The 15,247-nt window shown below is 47.1% G+C and overlaps 1 protein-coding gene across 6 annotated transcripts in view; it reads left to right on the top strand.

Annotated features, from left to right (window-relative positions):
* SLC8A1 (solute carrier family 8 member A1) overlaps positions 1 to 15,247 on the top strand; it is a 308,663-nt gene that overhangs the window by 191,885 nt on the left and 101,531 nt on the right. The window lies entirely within an intron of this gene.

Raw genomic sequence — 15,247 nt, 5'->3', positions numbered from 1 at the left:
TATATGGACCTTGAGTGTCAGAGACCTACTGGCTCCATCTGTGAGTTTGCTGCTTGTGTTGGCTACTCTGCCTGAGGATGTGACATGTAGTAGGGAGACAGCTCCCGCTCGGCTCCTTCCAGCTGTACATCACCATGCGCGTAATCCCGTCCCGCCCCAGGAGGGAGGCCCATACTGGTTTAAAGAGCTTGTTGCTCTCACATCCATTAGCAGAACCCCGTGTGCGCATAGACATTGCCAGCAAGGGGTCTGACTGTGACTAGTAGCCCTAAAACGGGGGGTTGTGCTGAGTTAGTTCTGTGTGAAACTCTGTCTCTTTGTCCAGCTTTCTCACTCTGTCTCCACTGGCTGGGAACCGTCTTCATCTGATCTCAGCCTGCAAGGGGGAGGCAGTGCCCTTGTTTCCTTTCCCCTCCTTTCAGCTGGAAGCTCCAGGAGCAGCTGGACATCTCTCCCTAGACCCTTCCATCCCATCCCCGCCCCCGTCTCTCCCTAGACTCTTCCGCCCCATCCCTCCCATCTCTCCCTGGACCCTTCCACCCCGTCCTTCCCGTCTCCCCCCCCCCTCGTCTCTCCCCATCCCCCCCCAACTCTCCCTGGTCTCTTCCGCCCCATCCCCCCTGTCTCTCCCCCCCCATCTCTCCCTGGTCCCTTCCACTCCATCCCCCCCGTCTCTCCCCGTCACCCCCCCATCTCTCCCTGGACCTTTCCACCCCTTCCCTCCCGTCTCTCCCTGGACCTTTCCACCCCTTCCCTCCCGTCTCTCCCTGGTCCCTTCCGCCCAATCCCCCCCGTCTCTCCCCATCCCCCCCATCATTCCCTGGTCTCTTCTGCCCCATCCCCCCTGTCTCTCCCCCCCCATCTCTCCCTGGTCCCTTCCACTCCATCCCCCCGTCTCTCCCCATCACTCCCCCCCATCTCTCCCTGGACCTTTCCACCCCATTCCCCCCCCCCCCAGTCTCTCCGTGGACCCTCCTGCCCCGTCCCTACCATCTCTTCATCTCTTCTTCACTCCTGTCTCTCACCCCGTCGCCCCAACCCTGTGGCACGTCCCACTCCTCCCCTCGCCCCTTCCTCACCATCTGTATTCACCTCAGGGGCGGGTCCTCCTCCTCCATGCACAGTGTCTCTGCTCTCAGGTCAAGTGCCCTGAGCCACATCAGGGGAAGCTCTGCTCAGGGCTTCTCTGTACTCAGAGCCCTATAGCTGAGGCAGCATCAGTGGCAATGTCAACAGGAGAGCTGCTCCCATCTGGGTAGGCACTGCGCTCCCCAGGAGGCAAGAGCTGGGTCAGCAGGTGAAGCCTTTCTCTCCACCTAGCTCTGTCACCTCTGGGAGTCTGGGAGCTCAGGCTGTGGCATTTCCAAGAGACGTGTTATACCCACCTACACCTTGAGGCTGCAGCATGATCCCGCATAGGACCTGCAAGGGGCTGCAGCATGCTCAGATGTCGGGGGAGATGGGCTGTCTGGTTGCATGTAGGAGCTGCGAGGGGCTGCAGCATGCTCAGATGTCGGGGGAGATGGGCTGTCTGGTTGCATGTAGGAGCTGCGAGGGGCTGCAGCATGCTCAGATGTCGGGGGAGATGGGCTGTCTGGTTGCATGTAGGAGCTGCGAGGGGCTGCAGCATGCTCAGATGTCGGGGGAGATGGGCTGTCTGGTTGCATGTAGGAGCTGCAAGGGGCTGCAGCATGCTTAGTGTAGTTGGAATCTTTGGAGAAATGTAGCTGCCAGACACATGTTTACTGAGCATGTGTAAACTGAGACATTCAGAGGCTCACGCTTGGGCTTATTTTCACAGGATTGGCACCAGGCACATCCCTGGCACGAGGGGGTTTCATATTTTCACAGGGACATAGCCAAATTTCAATTTCTGCTCCAAAGCATGAGGGCACTGCAGCTTCCCAATGAAATGTTGAAAGCCTTTTTTTACCAGGGGCAAAACAGCATCTTGTTCCCTAACCTTATTCTCAGAAATGGCTGAGCCATTTTAGCTGAAACTTTTCCAGCAACAGCCAGTTTGAAGCAGACACCTGGCATAGACACTTCCAGCCTGCCTGGTTAGAGTGTGGCAAAGTGACAAGCAACTGAAAACAGCCATTTTGGGTATATGCCTTGGGACACGTTAAAGGGTCCAGATTGGCAAAAAGTCCTGAGCACCCTGCTCTAAAAGTCAGGCCCTTCCAGCTGCCCAAAACTGGGGCACTTTGGAAAAGGTAGGCCTCCCAGTCGAATCAGAAATGTTACTGTGCCACGATCCTGCTGTGTGTGCCTGATGAGCATGCTCCTTCATGCAAACCTGGAACAGAGCCGTGGTGAAGCCTGCTAGGCTGCTTCCGAGCCAAATCTGGCAGGGTGCGTGTGACTCCGCAGGCCTGCCTGTGCTTTTGGAGCTAAAGGATTATACATCAATTGATCCTCAGCCTTCTAGGGAGAGGCAGATGCTGCCGAGCTGATCACAAAGGGAAATCATTTGTTAGCAGCGAAGCTAACTAGATTGCACTTGCGTCTGGCAGAGGAATCTCCGACGACGACCTTTATAAAAAAAGATGAGCATACGTTGAGAGCCCCATGCGATGACCTGTGCGGTTCTGATTGCCTTATTTGGGGCTGAAGCCACTCGGAGGATGCCACTGGCAGAACTGATTTATTTCAGTGTTTTTAAAATGTTCCTGCCCTTTCCCTGAAAGGACGTGTACAATGAAACACGGGCAACTCAGTAGTGAGCTGCTCTTCTCTGAAGGAAGACTCCATCGGCCTTGCGCGCCCGTGCCTTGTGCTCAGCCCACCTCCTGCTCAAACGCCAGGGGAAACAAAGGAGCATTGCTATGGAGACAGCCGTGGGGGAGCGGCACGTGCCTGGCCTGCTGCCCTTTGTGTCTCCTCCAGTGCCCCAAGCCCTACTGGCTCGCTGCTACCACACGCCAGCCGTGCAGCTCTCAGGAGGTGATCCCTGCTGGCTGCTTCAAGGTGGCCACGTCTCTGTGCCTAACTGGCTTCCAGATCTAGTGGTGAGCTGGGAGGCACACAGGGTCCCCCACTCACATACACCTCCTGGCTGCGAGGGTCTGGCCTCCATTCATTCTCAGCGTGCCTTCCTGCACTGCCAGCGGTGTGTGCTTTCGTGCTGCTGTCCTGGGCTCGTCAGTGTGCTATGCGGACCAGAGGATGGACCACACAGCAGTATCCCATAGACATGCCCACCCTGCACTCTGGGTACCCACATCCCTTCCGATGCTCTCATGCCTCTAGGGAGCAGTGGCCTTGCACACTAGCACACCTGATGCCTGCATGCTGGGGAGCCCCAGCCCAGCCTGTTTTCACTGCCCTGGGATTGGTTTGCACGTATGCCTGCAGGCTGCCAGGAGGATGGAAGAAAAGGAGCCTTTGTTTGCAACAGTTCTTGTGAGCTAAGTCTATTCTACTTTTAGGCTTTCAGTCACTTGATGTCTTCGTGTATGCAACCAGGCACCAGAGGAGTAGTGGGGCATTCAGGGCTGGCTTTTCACAGCAACCCATGGATTTAGGCATGCAAGTCCCATTGACATACCCAGTCAGACTTGGGAGCCTCTTCCTTACCTTGAATCTGTCTGGTTTTACTGAAGAAGTGGCAGGTGTTACTGTCACGATGCAGTGGCTCAGAGCACGTGGTTGGAAGGGACCGGAAGGGACCTTCTCTACCTCTCCCTGCTCTTTGGCTGAATGCAGTCATGTCACAAAGCACTTGGGTGGTTTTCCACATTCGCATTATTGGCAGCTAGTCTAGTCCTCTTTGTTCAGCTCTGTTTAAATAGTCTCCTTGGTAACCACAGGGAGAAGTTGATATTTTTTCCTTCTGTCATTTGCGCAGCAGATTTATTTCCTGAGTATCTCGGAACCAGACCCCACTGCACAAAGAGCCACCTTTGGTCTAAAATTCACCATTAACAAATATGTGTTGTTTACTCTGCCTGGGAACGTGTCTTAGCTCCCTGTTGCTAGGATGCTGAATGAGCCGGTGTCTGGCAGCAGAGAGGACAGTGCTTGAGTCAGAGACTGGGGTTATTGCGTCCGGTTTGGCTTGTAGAGAGAGGGGAATGATCAGTTATTGGCCCATTTTCTGCTGGTGGAAGGGACAAGCTCTGAGCCACTCTGAGGCTTCTCTGTGTCCCCACCAGCACTTGTTCCAGTAACAGACCGTTACCTCGCACCTCAAGACCTACCTGGCTACAACCACACTGCCTCCACTTGTGATTGCGGCCTGTGATGTGTGTGCGCTGCTGCAGCACTGCTTCTCACAAGAGGCTGCACACAGGCATGTGACTGAAGATCTATGTGCCAGCAGAAAATGTTCTTGTATCAGTCTGTTGCCTCCTTGTTCGTGTTGACGCTCCGCAGCTGTCAGACACGCAGCTATGAAATACTTTATGAGGGACCCAGAGACGAGGAGAGCAGGTTGCCTGGATACATTTGTAACTTCAGTGGAAAAGGTTTTTCAGGAGATGCCATAATGCCTGCTGGCTGTAGTGCAGTCCATGGTACGGTTCGGGTTACTTAGTACCACGTCAGGCGTAAATGCAGTTACTTACATTCTGCTCTTTATAGATCATTGTCAGAGGCAGTTTTAGTGGTGAAGCTTGTAAATAGAGTGCAAGAAATGTCCCCTCCCCTCTCCTACTCCCACTAACATGTGAAAGCCGTGTTAGACAGCCTGTGCAGGATGACGTTTCTGCCAAAAGTCACAGGCAGCAGCATGGTCAGACTCAGAGTGGTGGGAGCAGGCTGCCCGTGCACGATCGCCCATTCTGCTCCCAAAGGAGGGAGTTAGGGCTGGCATAACTCTCACTGAGGTGCCTGAAGAAGGTGAAAAGCAGGGTGGGGGACGCAAGGGCCAGGGGCTGGATGCAGCCCCCGGTTTGCCTCAGTCTGGCTTCTGCGGCTTGGAGCTCCCTCCCCAGCATTGGTGAGGGGTGGGTTTTTATTGTTTCTCACTTATGTGCAGCCCCTGACTGATTTTCCTCTGGGTCAGTGGCCTCCGACCCAACAAAGGTTCCCCACCCGTGGTATAAAGGAAAGCAGCCCCCAAGCTGTGTCCTGTGAACCATTTATTCGAGCTCCCCTCTTGTCAGACCCCTGTGCATGGAAGGGTTGCATGCACGGGGGGAAGCCACAGGCCTCCCTTTTCCCTCTGCTGCTATGTCTCCCACATCCGCTTGCCCCATCTGCTCCCCAGGTGCCTGCTGCCCACCACCCCTCACCCTCCTCTGCTATCCTGGTTCCTGCCCTTCTCCCCTGAGCCCTTTGGGGATCTGCCCCCCTCCCCTGCACCAGCCCTTCTCTTCCCCCTGTGTCCACTCCTCCTCTAGCCCCACTCTGATCACCTCCCCCCATTGTCCCTTCCCTTCTCTCTCCTCTCCCAGCATCACCCTGTCCTGTCCCCTCTCCTACTCCCACTGACACCTTCCTTGCCATCCCCCCTCCTGCCCTTTTCATCATTGTCTCCTCGGGTTTGTCTAGACTTGACACCTTATGCCTCGTGGAACGAGGTTTACAGGAGCGGTCGACAAAGGCTTCCCGTCGACCGATCCATATTTTGACTCGCAGTCTGTGCCGACAATCAGCTGAGCCGGCACAGCGCAGCAGCCATTTTTATTTAAACGAAGCCGGAGATATTTAAATCCCCGCTTCACTGACTACGTCCGGTAGCCTATTTTACATGCCTCTGTCGGCAGAGGCATGTAGTCTAGACATACCCCTCTTGTCCCCCTGGCATTTGTCTCTCCTCCACCTTGCCCCTTGGTACTTTTCCCTTTCTTCTTCTGCCCTGGCCCCTTCCTCTCCCCTCAGCACAAGCCCCTTCCTCTCCTCACCCCCACCTTCCCCTTAGTCCTCCCCCTGTCCCTTCCCTATCTTTCTACCTTTGACATGGAAAGCAGTTTGCAGGGCAAGAGCCAGGGCCACGGTGCTATTTTTAGTATCACGGTCCCAACCCCAGTTACCTCTGGCCCCAGCTGCTCCCGGGGTGGGACCACATGTCAGGACTGGAGCAGAGGCAGGGTCACAGTACTAAAAATAGCATCGTGGGCAGCGCTGGCTCCAGCTGGAGTAAAGCGGCAGTCGACCGAAGCCCGTTCCAGCTGGGGCAGCCTCACCTCACACGCCCCGGTGGAGCAAAAGGGCAGCCGCACACCACCAGGAACCTACCAGGCCACCGGCGGTTGCTGCCACTGCCACCTCTACCTTCTTGCCTTCCACTCCAGCAGGAAGGTGAGTGGTGAGTGCTGCTGCATGGTTCTTAAAATGTCGTGGGTGGACCTAAAATTTGTAGTGTGCAATTGTGCAGGCACACAACTTAATGGCAACGCTGGTCACCACTTATGCTAGCAAAAATTATTTTCACAGGAAAAAATGGGGCAATTCCACATTCCCAAAATTTTTTAATTGGGAGATTTGATTAATGATCAAAGTGGTGCAAAAAGGGCAAGACAATAATCAGAATGGATCTCAGGTCATTTTTTAAAAATCGTGTTTCCTCTATTTTTTGTCACTTTTTGCTACCTACAGAAATCCCTCAGTAATTTCACAGAGATTCAGAAGCCGAAACATGACAGTGGAGCATGCTGCTTGCACTCTGCCGGAGTTTAAACTTAAAAAACAGCAAATAGTCCTGGAGCTCCTTAGTGACTAATAAAAGGTAGATGGTCTCATGAGCTTTCGTGGGCAGAATCCACATTTTCAGATGAGGTGTCTGGAGTTTGTGTCTGTTGAGCTCCATAATAACTGTTTGACGATGTAGCTCTTTTCTCTCATGAAACATTGTTTGTGACATTCAGAATGAGAATGTTTTTGGTTCAGAGGCTTTAATTCACGGCTGGTCTGGATGGCTTGCAATTCTCAGAAAAAAATTGTCTTTGATGTGTCAGTTCTCTGGAATAAGAACATGTCACATCTCAGCATCCAGAGAACGTTTATGTCTTGCATAAAATAAGGCAGGACTCTAATGAAGCTAATTTGGGGTTCAATTTTTAGAAGAACTTTGAAGTGAATCTGAACCAGTAATTAACTCTCTAGCCAATATCTTAAACTTAATCAATATAATTGTGTTTGAGATTATCTTAACAGCAGTTTACTTACATTTCAAGTACTTAGAGTTCCAGGATGCTTGTATAACAAGTAATGACATCCTTGTGACAGATCAAAGAGTGTCACCATCAGCAGTAACCCAGAAGGTGGCATGTGTTGCTTGGGCACTGAGAGAAGACAGCGTTTTGTTTTCTGCAGACCCACTGACAGCAGAACAGTCAGTGGGCCCCTAGAAAGGGATGACTGAGGTTTATGACACTACTTTTTAGGCTAATGATAACACATTAGAACCCATAATATGAAAGTTATGGTGTTGCTTGACTTTTTTCCCATTACAACACTGGTATTAAACAAATTGTCAGCCTAAATATAAGAATTTGATGTTTTGAATAATATATTTAAAGTAAATACATTATGGACTGATATTGGCTGGAGTCCAGTACGGGGCAATGAAAATGATGAGGGGGCTGGGACACATGACGTACGAGGAGAGATGGAGGGATTTGGGCTTGTTTAGTTTGCAAACAAGCAGAATCGAGGGAGGATTGATAGAAGCCTTCAGCTACCTGAAGGGAGATTCCAAAGAGGATGGAGAGAGGCTGTTCTCAGTGGTGGCAGATGCCTGAATGAGGAGCAGTGGTCTCAAGTTGCAGTGGGGGAGGTCTAGGTTGGATATTAGGAAAAAGTATTTCCCTAGGAGGGTGGTGAAGTACTGGAATGGGTTCCCTAGAGAAGTGGTGGAATCTCCATCCCTAGAGGTTTGTAAGGCCCAGCTTGACTGGCTGGGATGATTTTGTTGGGGTTGGTCCTACTTGGAAAAGGGGGTTGGACTTGACCACCTGAGGTCTCTTCCAGCCCTAGAATTCTATGATTCTATGAAAATAAATAATATATAAAACATGTAAAGAAGCACAAAATACAAAGTAAGAAAACACCTAATGTATCAAGTAGCCTAATTACAAGTGAATCACCATTAGGTGTTTAATCTAATCTAAAGACAAAGGAAAAAACTGATATATAAGATGTAACTGAATTTGAATAACAAACTTAAAATAGACAATAAAACAAGTACAGGCAGTCCCCGGGTTACGTACAAGATAGGGACTGTAGATTTGTTCTTAAGTTGAATTTGTATGTAAGTCAGAACTGGTACATATTGTAAGGGAAGCTCTAGCCAAACATTTCTCCAGAGCTCAGTTTTATTCTCCCACACCTCACTTCCCTCAGTCCTTTATTCTCAAGCTGAGGAGTCTGCTGAGAAAAGCCGCTCCGCGTCTCCCTTGTCTGCTGGGAGGGCGCTAGCTTTGCGTCTCCCTGGTCTGCTGGGGGGGAAGCAGCTAATGCGGGGTTGCCTCACCCCGTTTGTAAGTAGGGATCCGATGTAAGTCGGATCCATGTAACCTGGGGACTGCCTGTATTTAAAACATTTAAACAAAATGTATCAATGCAGAAAGGGTCCTAAAATGCAACTCTTCAGGACTTTTTGCAGCAAAATCATCAATTACATTGTTAAAGTTCAATGACTTGGCAAGATTTTTCTGAATAACAAGAAGAGCAAGACCATTAAGGCCAGGCCTACACTAAAGGGGAAGGTTGAATCAAGAGGCACGATTTCAGCTACGTTAATTGCATAGCTGGAGTCAACGTACCTTGGATTGAGTTTCTCTGCTATCCCCACAGTGGGAGGCCGACAGGAGCTTCCAATGGGGGCATCCTCTGAGCTCAATTTAATAGGTCTTATCTAAACCTGCTAAATCAAATTCTGGAAGATTGATCACAGTAGAGTTTCTCTTCTGCTTAGTGAAGACATGGCCTAAGTCGGGGTGGCCAACCTATTTAACAAAGAGAGCCAAAACAGTGGTGGAAAAAATGCGAAGAGCTACACCAGAGTTGTTAAGCAGAAAAAAAAAAAAAAAAAAAAAGGAGGCTGCCCCTTTAAGAAACAAGCTTAGGCTTTTTGGCCATATCAGGCTCCAATTGACGACCGCCATCTTGTGCACCATTTTGAATTGCTGCCCCAGTGAGCACAGGGCAGCCCGGGGGGAGCAGGGGGCGGGGACCATTGGGGTGGGGGATACAGGAGCGGCTTTGCGAGCCACACTTTTGGGGCAGAAGAGCCGCATGCGGCTCATGAGCTGCGGGTTGGCCACCCCTGGCCTAAGTGTTTCTTGTCTGATTGTTGATCTTTTTACACTTTTGATTTGTTTTATGTTGTTAAAAGATCTTTTGGCTTCAGAAGCAGTAGCTGATATGGTGCAGAATATCCACAGAGCTATGGTGACATGAGAAAAAAGACATTCTAACTTAAGCTCATGAATTTTATTTAGCAGTTGTAGTGGTTTGAGACGTGTACTTCTAAAATTTGCCTTATAAAGTGCTTTCATGTGTTTCACCTCATTGACAATGTCCATGGATACATCACTGTCCTACTCTCTGTAAAAAGCACAACGTGAGTTTTCAGTGAATTCCAAATATAACCACAGAAAGATGAAATAATTATAGATATCTCTAGCCATAGCAAAGTGTTGTGTCAATCCCCCGATTACACAGTCAGCAAGCTTGTAAAAACGTCTCTTGATTCTCTTCTCCCAATTGTACTTCTACTGTTTCATCTTGAAACAGCTTTCTCTTTTTTGTCCGTTTCTCATGGGTTTTAGTTTCAGTTTGCAGTTCTGTTGACATGGCTTCAACTGCACACTTGGCTTCTGACAGTAGAGTTTTCCACTTACCTCGTAATGCTTTAAGTTCCTCAGTCAAGTTGTCAGTGCTTTGTACTTCCACATCAAGAGTTGCCTCTTTTGATTGAAGAACCTTATTGCGTTGATCTATGGCAGCCAATATTTTGAGCCATATTGTTGCCATCGAAGTACATTAAATGATTGTATGTAGTGCTGAATTCCCTTCAGCTCTGTTTTGTGCTCAAAAGACAGATTTAGTTCTTCATACTTGATAAGTGCATGTTTTATTAGTGGCAAATGTTTTGTAATTGGTTTAATACTTTCCACACAAGCTGACCAACTAGTCTGAGATGATTATGCAGTGAACATACTGTCTTTGTTTGCAATATCTTGCACCATTTAGGGCTGTGAGCAAAGAAATTGTAGATTTTTTTTTGCACAATCCCCCAAAATGTGATTGCATCAGCACAGCTTTCCACTGCATTTGAGCCGCACAAATTTATGCTTTGAGCTCCACAATTAGAAAATTTGGTGAGAGGATGAATTTTAGTAACAATGGCTGGAGCACCAATATATTTGCCAGCCATATTGAAACCATTGTTATACCCTTGACCCCTGCAGACTTGCAATGGAATATGGTGTTTTTCCACACAGGTATAATGAGGTTAGCAATATCTTGTCCAGTTTTTTGTTGCCTAAACTCATTCTGTCTGCAGAAAGATGATGAGCTTGAAGTCAGTTTCCACTGTCTTGAGATTGCCTCACTTTACTTATATGAACCTGAAGAACTGGATTGTACTTGGCAAGCAAGTCAAGAATTTCAGGAAAATTGCCGTTATGTCAGTCTCTAGTTGTGTTTGAGTTCCCCTGAAAGCAAGTCCTCTCTCATCCAGGAACAAAGTAATTTTGGTTAAGCAAATTCCTTCAGAACTCACTTGAGCTTCCATTTTTCTTTAGCTTGAATTTATGCCAGTTCTTTGGGCAAGTCTTCTCTCTAAATCTCGCCATTTTAGATATCATTGCTTGTGGTGATCACTAAATTTGTGAGCAGGCAACTTATACAAATTGCACTGTGACAGTTCCTTTTTCGAGACATTTTCACTTGTCAAAACTAATTTGCAAGAAACAATGTCTGAACTGAATAATATACAAGGGAAACACACAGGTTCTGCACTTTTGCTCTGCCCAAACAGATCCCCCTCAGAAATCTCTCTGAGGGTTTGTTTGGTTTTTGGTTTATTTCAATATAGCTTTTGGAAACTTTCTTTTTCCATTACTGGGAAATTTGTTTGGCTGCTTAGATGGCCCTTTAAGAACAGATCAGAGTTGCAGAAAGCATGCTATTTGATAACAATCCAATAGCAAATCCAGATCCTTCATTCTCTAGGAATGCAATAATCCTTTCAATGATGCTTGTTGTTTCAGTCTCTTTTTTTTTGTTTGTTTGTTTCCTCCCATACAAAAACAATAGTTTGGTCTATTTTGTACTTAAATCACATGTTTTAACTGCATTATCATAGGCTTTTTCATCATTGGTTTGGTCTGAGCAGCTAGACCCACTACTTGCTGTAGTGACTACAGGTTATACCTCCAAAATCTGGGACTCTCTGGTCCGGCAACATCCGTGGGGCAGTACAGGACCAGGGCCGGAGCCCTTCAGCAGCCCCCAGGAGCACAGGGCTGGGCCAGAGCCTGTGCTGCCAAGGGAGCCAGCAGTAGCTGGGAAAGCAACCCAGTTAGATTTGGGGGTAGGGGAGAGCAAGGCAGGGTTGCCTGCTGGGGCAGCCTGCCAGCAGTGGATGATGGGCTTGGGGGCCAGTGGCGGGAGACCTCCCCTGGTCTGGCAAATTCTCTTGTTTGGGATTCGTCAGGTCCCGATGATGCCAGACCAGAGAGGTCCAACCTGTACCAGAAGTTCTATCTGATCTTCTTTAGACCTAATCCCACAATCAAACCAAGTCCAACTGCCCTTCCTACTTCTTTCAAATCAGGCTTCTTTTTCTCATTTTTGTCTCTGTGTCGGAACTCCACACCTGTGTTTGTATCCATAAGAATGCGCTGCCAGTCACACCAGCAGGGTACAGCACACTCTGCAAAACACTTACTGTCCACATGGGTTATTTTTAACAGTTTGGGGAGTTTTTTGGCAGTTGCCAGGAGAATTGGGATATTCTGGCGTGACTGGGCTACTTTGCTGACCTCTCACTTCAAAATATATTGTCTGTCTGCTGCCACTCTTTTAAAAGTGGCACAGAGCTCGCCCTCCCCCACCTTCCCGCCTGCCACTCTGCAGACCTGCTCCAGGCCCCTCCTCCTGCCCTTCCTGGTGCTAAACAATAGAATACCAACTGACATTTATTAAATATTTGTGGATGTTCTGCTACATTTTCAATAGTGATTTCAATTACCACACAGAATACAAAGTGTTTACAAATATATGCACTGTAAAATGATAAAAAATAGGATTTTCAATTCACCTCATACAAGTACTGAAGTGCAGTCTCTTCACCGTGAAAGTGTAAACTTGCAAATGTAGATTTTGTTTGTTACATAACTGCACAAAACAAAACAAAAAAATTAAAACTTCAGAGCCTTCAAGTCTACTCAGTCTTACTTCATGTTCTGCCAATCGCTCAGACAAACCAGTTTGTTTACATTGGTACGCCCACATCTTGAGTACTATGTACAGATGTGGTCTCCTCACCTCAAAAAAGATATTTTGGCCTTGGAAAGGGTTCAGAAAAGGGCAACTAAAATGATCGGGGGTTTGGAACAGTTCCCATATGAGGAGAGGGTAAAGCGACTGGGACTTTTCAGTTTGAAAAAGAGGAGACTGGGGGGGGATATGATAGAGGTATATAAAATAATGAGTGGTGTGGAGAGGGTGAATAAAGAAAAGTTATTCATTAGTTCCCATGATATAAGGACTAGAGGACACCAAATGAAATTAATGAGTAGCAGGTTTAAAACTAATAAGCAAAAGTTCTTCTTCACACAGCGCGTAGTCAACCTGTGGAACTCCTTGCCAGAGGAGGCTGTGAAGGCTAGAACTGTAACAGAGTTTAAAAAGAAGCTAGATAAATTCATGGAGGTTAGGTCGATAAAAGGCTATTAGCCGGGGCATAGGAATGGTGTGCCTGGCCTCTGTTTGTCAGAGGCTGGAGACGGATGGCACGAGACAAATCACTTCATCATTGTCTTAGGTCCACCCCCTCTGGGGCACCTGGTGCTGGTCACTGTTGGCAGACAGGCTACTGGGCTAGATGGACCTTTGGTCTGACCCAGTATGGGCATTCTTATGTTCTTATGTACATTGACGGGAGATAATGCTGCCTGCTTCTTATTTACAGTGTCACCAGAAAGTGAGAACAGGTGCTCACATGGCACTTTTGTAGCCAGAATTGCATGGTATTTACTACCAGACATGCTCAACATTCACATGCCCTTTCATGGTTTGGCCACCATTCCAGAGGATATGCTTCCATGCTGATGATGCTCTTTTTAAAAATACATTAATTAAATTTGAGCCTTAACTCCATGCAGGATAATTGTATGTCTCTTGCTCTGTTTTACCTGCATTCTGCCATCTATTTCATGTGATAGTCTTGGATGAAGAGCCGGAACATGTTTGTTTTAAGAATGCTTTCAAGGACAAGGACATACAAATCTTCAATATATCTGGCACGTAAATATCTTGCCTACCAGCTACACGAGTGCCATGTGAATGCCTGTTCTCACTTTTAGGTGAAACTGTAAACAAGAAGAGGGCAGCATTATCTCCTGCAAATTGTAACCAGACTCCTTTTATCTGAGTGACTGACTGGCTGAACAAGAAGTAGGACTGAATAGACTTGTAAGCTCTAAAGTTTTACATTGCTTGATTTTTGAATGCAGGGAGGTTTTGTACGTAATTCTACATTTGTAAGTTTAACTTTCACAATCAAGAGATTCCACTATGTTTCTTGTATGAGATTAAATGAAAAATATAATTTTTTGCTCTTTACATGCAAATATTTGTAATAAAAAATAGTGAACACTTTGTACTTGTAACTGAAATCAATATTTGAAAATTGTAGAAAATGTTCCAAATTATTTAAAATGAATGATGTTCTATTATTGTTTAAGTGCAATTAATTGTGATTAAATGTTTTAATTGTGCAATTAATTGCCATTTTAATTGCTTGACAGCCCTATAAATTTAGTGAAAGCAAAGATAAATTTGTTATGAAAGATTTAAGACAGAATGAGTAAGGATAATGGAGGCAAACATTTACATATAAAACAAAATCATAATCTACTGTCCAGAGACTCAACTTTCAACAGGCTAACCTCCTGTGTGAAGCAATGTATCTTCTCTTCCCTCAAAGTCCTCCGCAGCATTTCAGCCAAGGGTGGCTGAATGGTAATGCTCTGCCCATTTACTTCCTAGGGGCAAGAGAAAGAGCCATCTTCTGTGCATTCTATGTACATGCTCAAAGTTTCATTTTCCCTGCTCAGAAGCAGGAGAGCCCCTCGCTGCTTGTTTGTTCTGTACACTGCTCCCCCGTTTACTTCACATCTCTTGACTCTATGTAAGTCAATATCTCTTTTGCCCCCTGATCTTGTTAAATTTACATCTCAGTACCGACAGAGGACCAGATTTACTGCTTATATGGATCAACCACTAGAGGGAGACAGCATCCTAGTATCCTGACGCATGCATTGTTAAGCATTATTGTTACCTTCTAATAATTGAAGGTGGTGGGTGGTTTGTGTCATGGAAAGCAATCATGAGTGACAACGTTTTGACTTCACTGAGATGAAGGATCTTTTATTTGGAGAAAACGTTCTTACATGTAATATACGTAACTGCTTAGATTAATTGTACACATGCAATATTGCTAGTTCTCTCTGTAGACAAGATGCTTATTTTGACCAGTAAATGGTGTGTTGGTTTTCATGATGGAGTTCAGTCTAATCCTCCTAATTTTTCTTTTGATATGTGAAGCCAGTTTACAAAGTGGAAATAGCTGCTGGACTCATCGTCAGTGACAAGTTCAGTGTCTTGCACATTGTTTGCTCTTAATGCAAACATATGGACTAGTAAGATGCCCCTTCTGATTAAATTGGATAATGGTTTTGCATGTGTGCAATGCAAAGTACCTTGCTTACATGGCTTTTGCATAACGGGTGACCTGAAATCAGTCTGCATTACTGATAGATGCACAGAAGATAAGTGGGCTTGGGAAGTACAAAATGGATGAATTGGTGTTTCAGTCTTTAGTGAGAACAATCATTTTTTCAAGTTAAGGGTCAAACTCTCTGCTCAGTGGAGTGACACCAGCCAGGGGTTGGACCCAATGATCCTGAGGTTGCTGTAATCACAAATTATAGGTATGTTTCACCGAGGAGAGGTAACGCTTTGTGCAAGCGCACTTAGGGGTGTGCAGGTCCCAGGCCAAGATGAGAGGATTCCCTTTGCAGCTGACTGGGTGGCTGCCCACCCGGCATGGCCCTGGCATGGATAG

This window comes from Pelodiscus sinensis, chromosome 3 (assembly GCF_049634645.1).
Source record: "Pelodiscus sinensis isolate JC-2024 chromosome 3, ASM4963464v1, whole genome shotgun sequence".
Lineage (NCBI taxonomy): Eukaryota > Metazoa > Chordata > Testudines > Trionychidae > Pelodiscus > Pelodiscus sinensis.
Note: the sequence above shows the minus strand (reverse complement) of the source record. Positions and strands in the feature narration are given on the sequence as shown.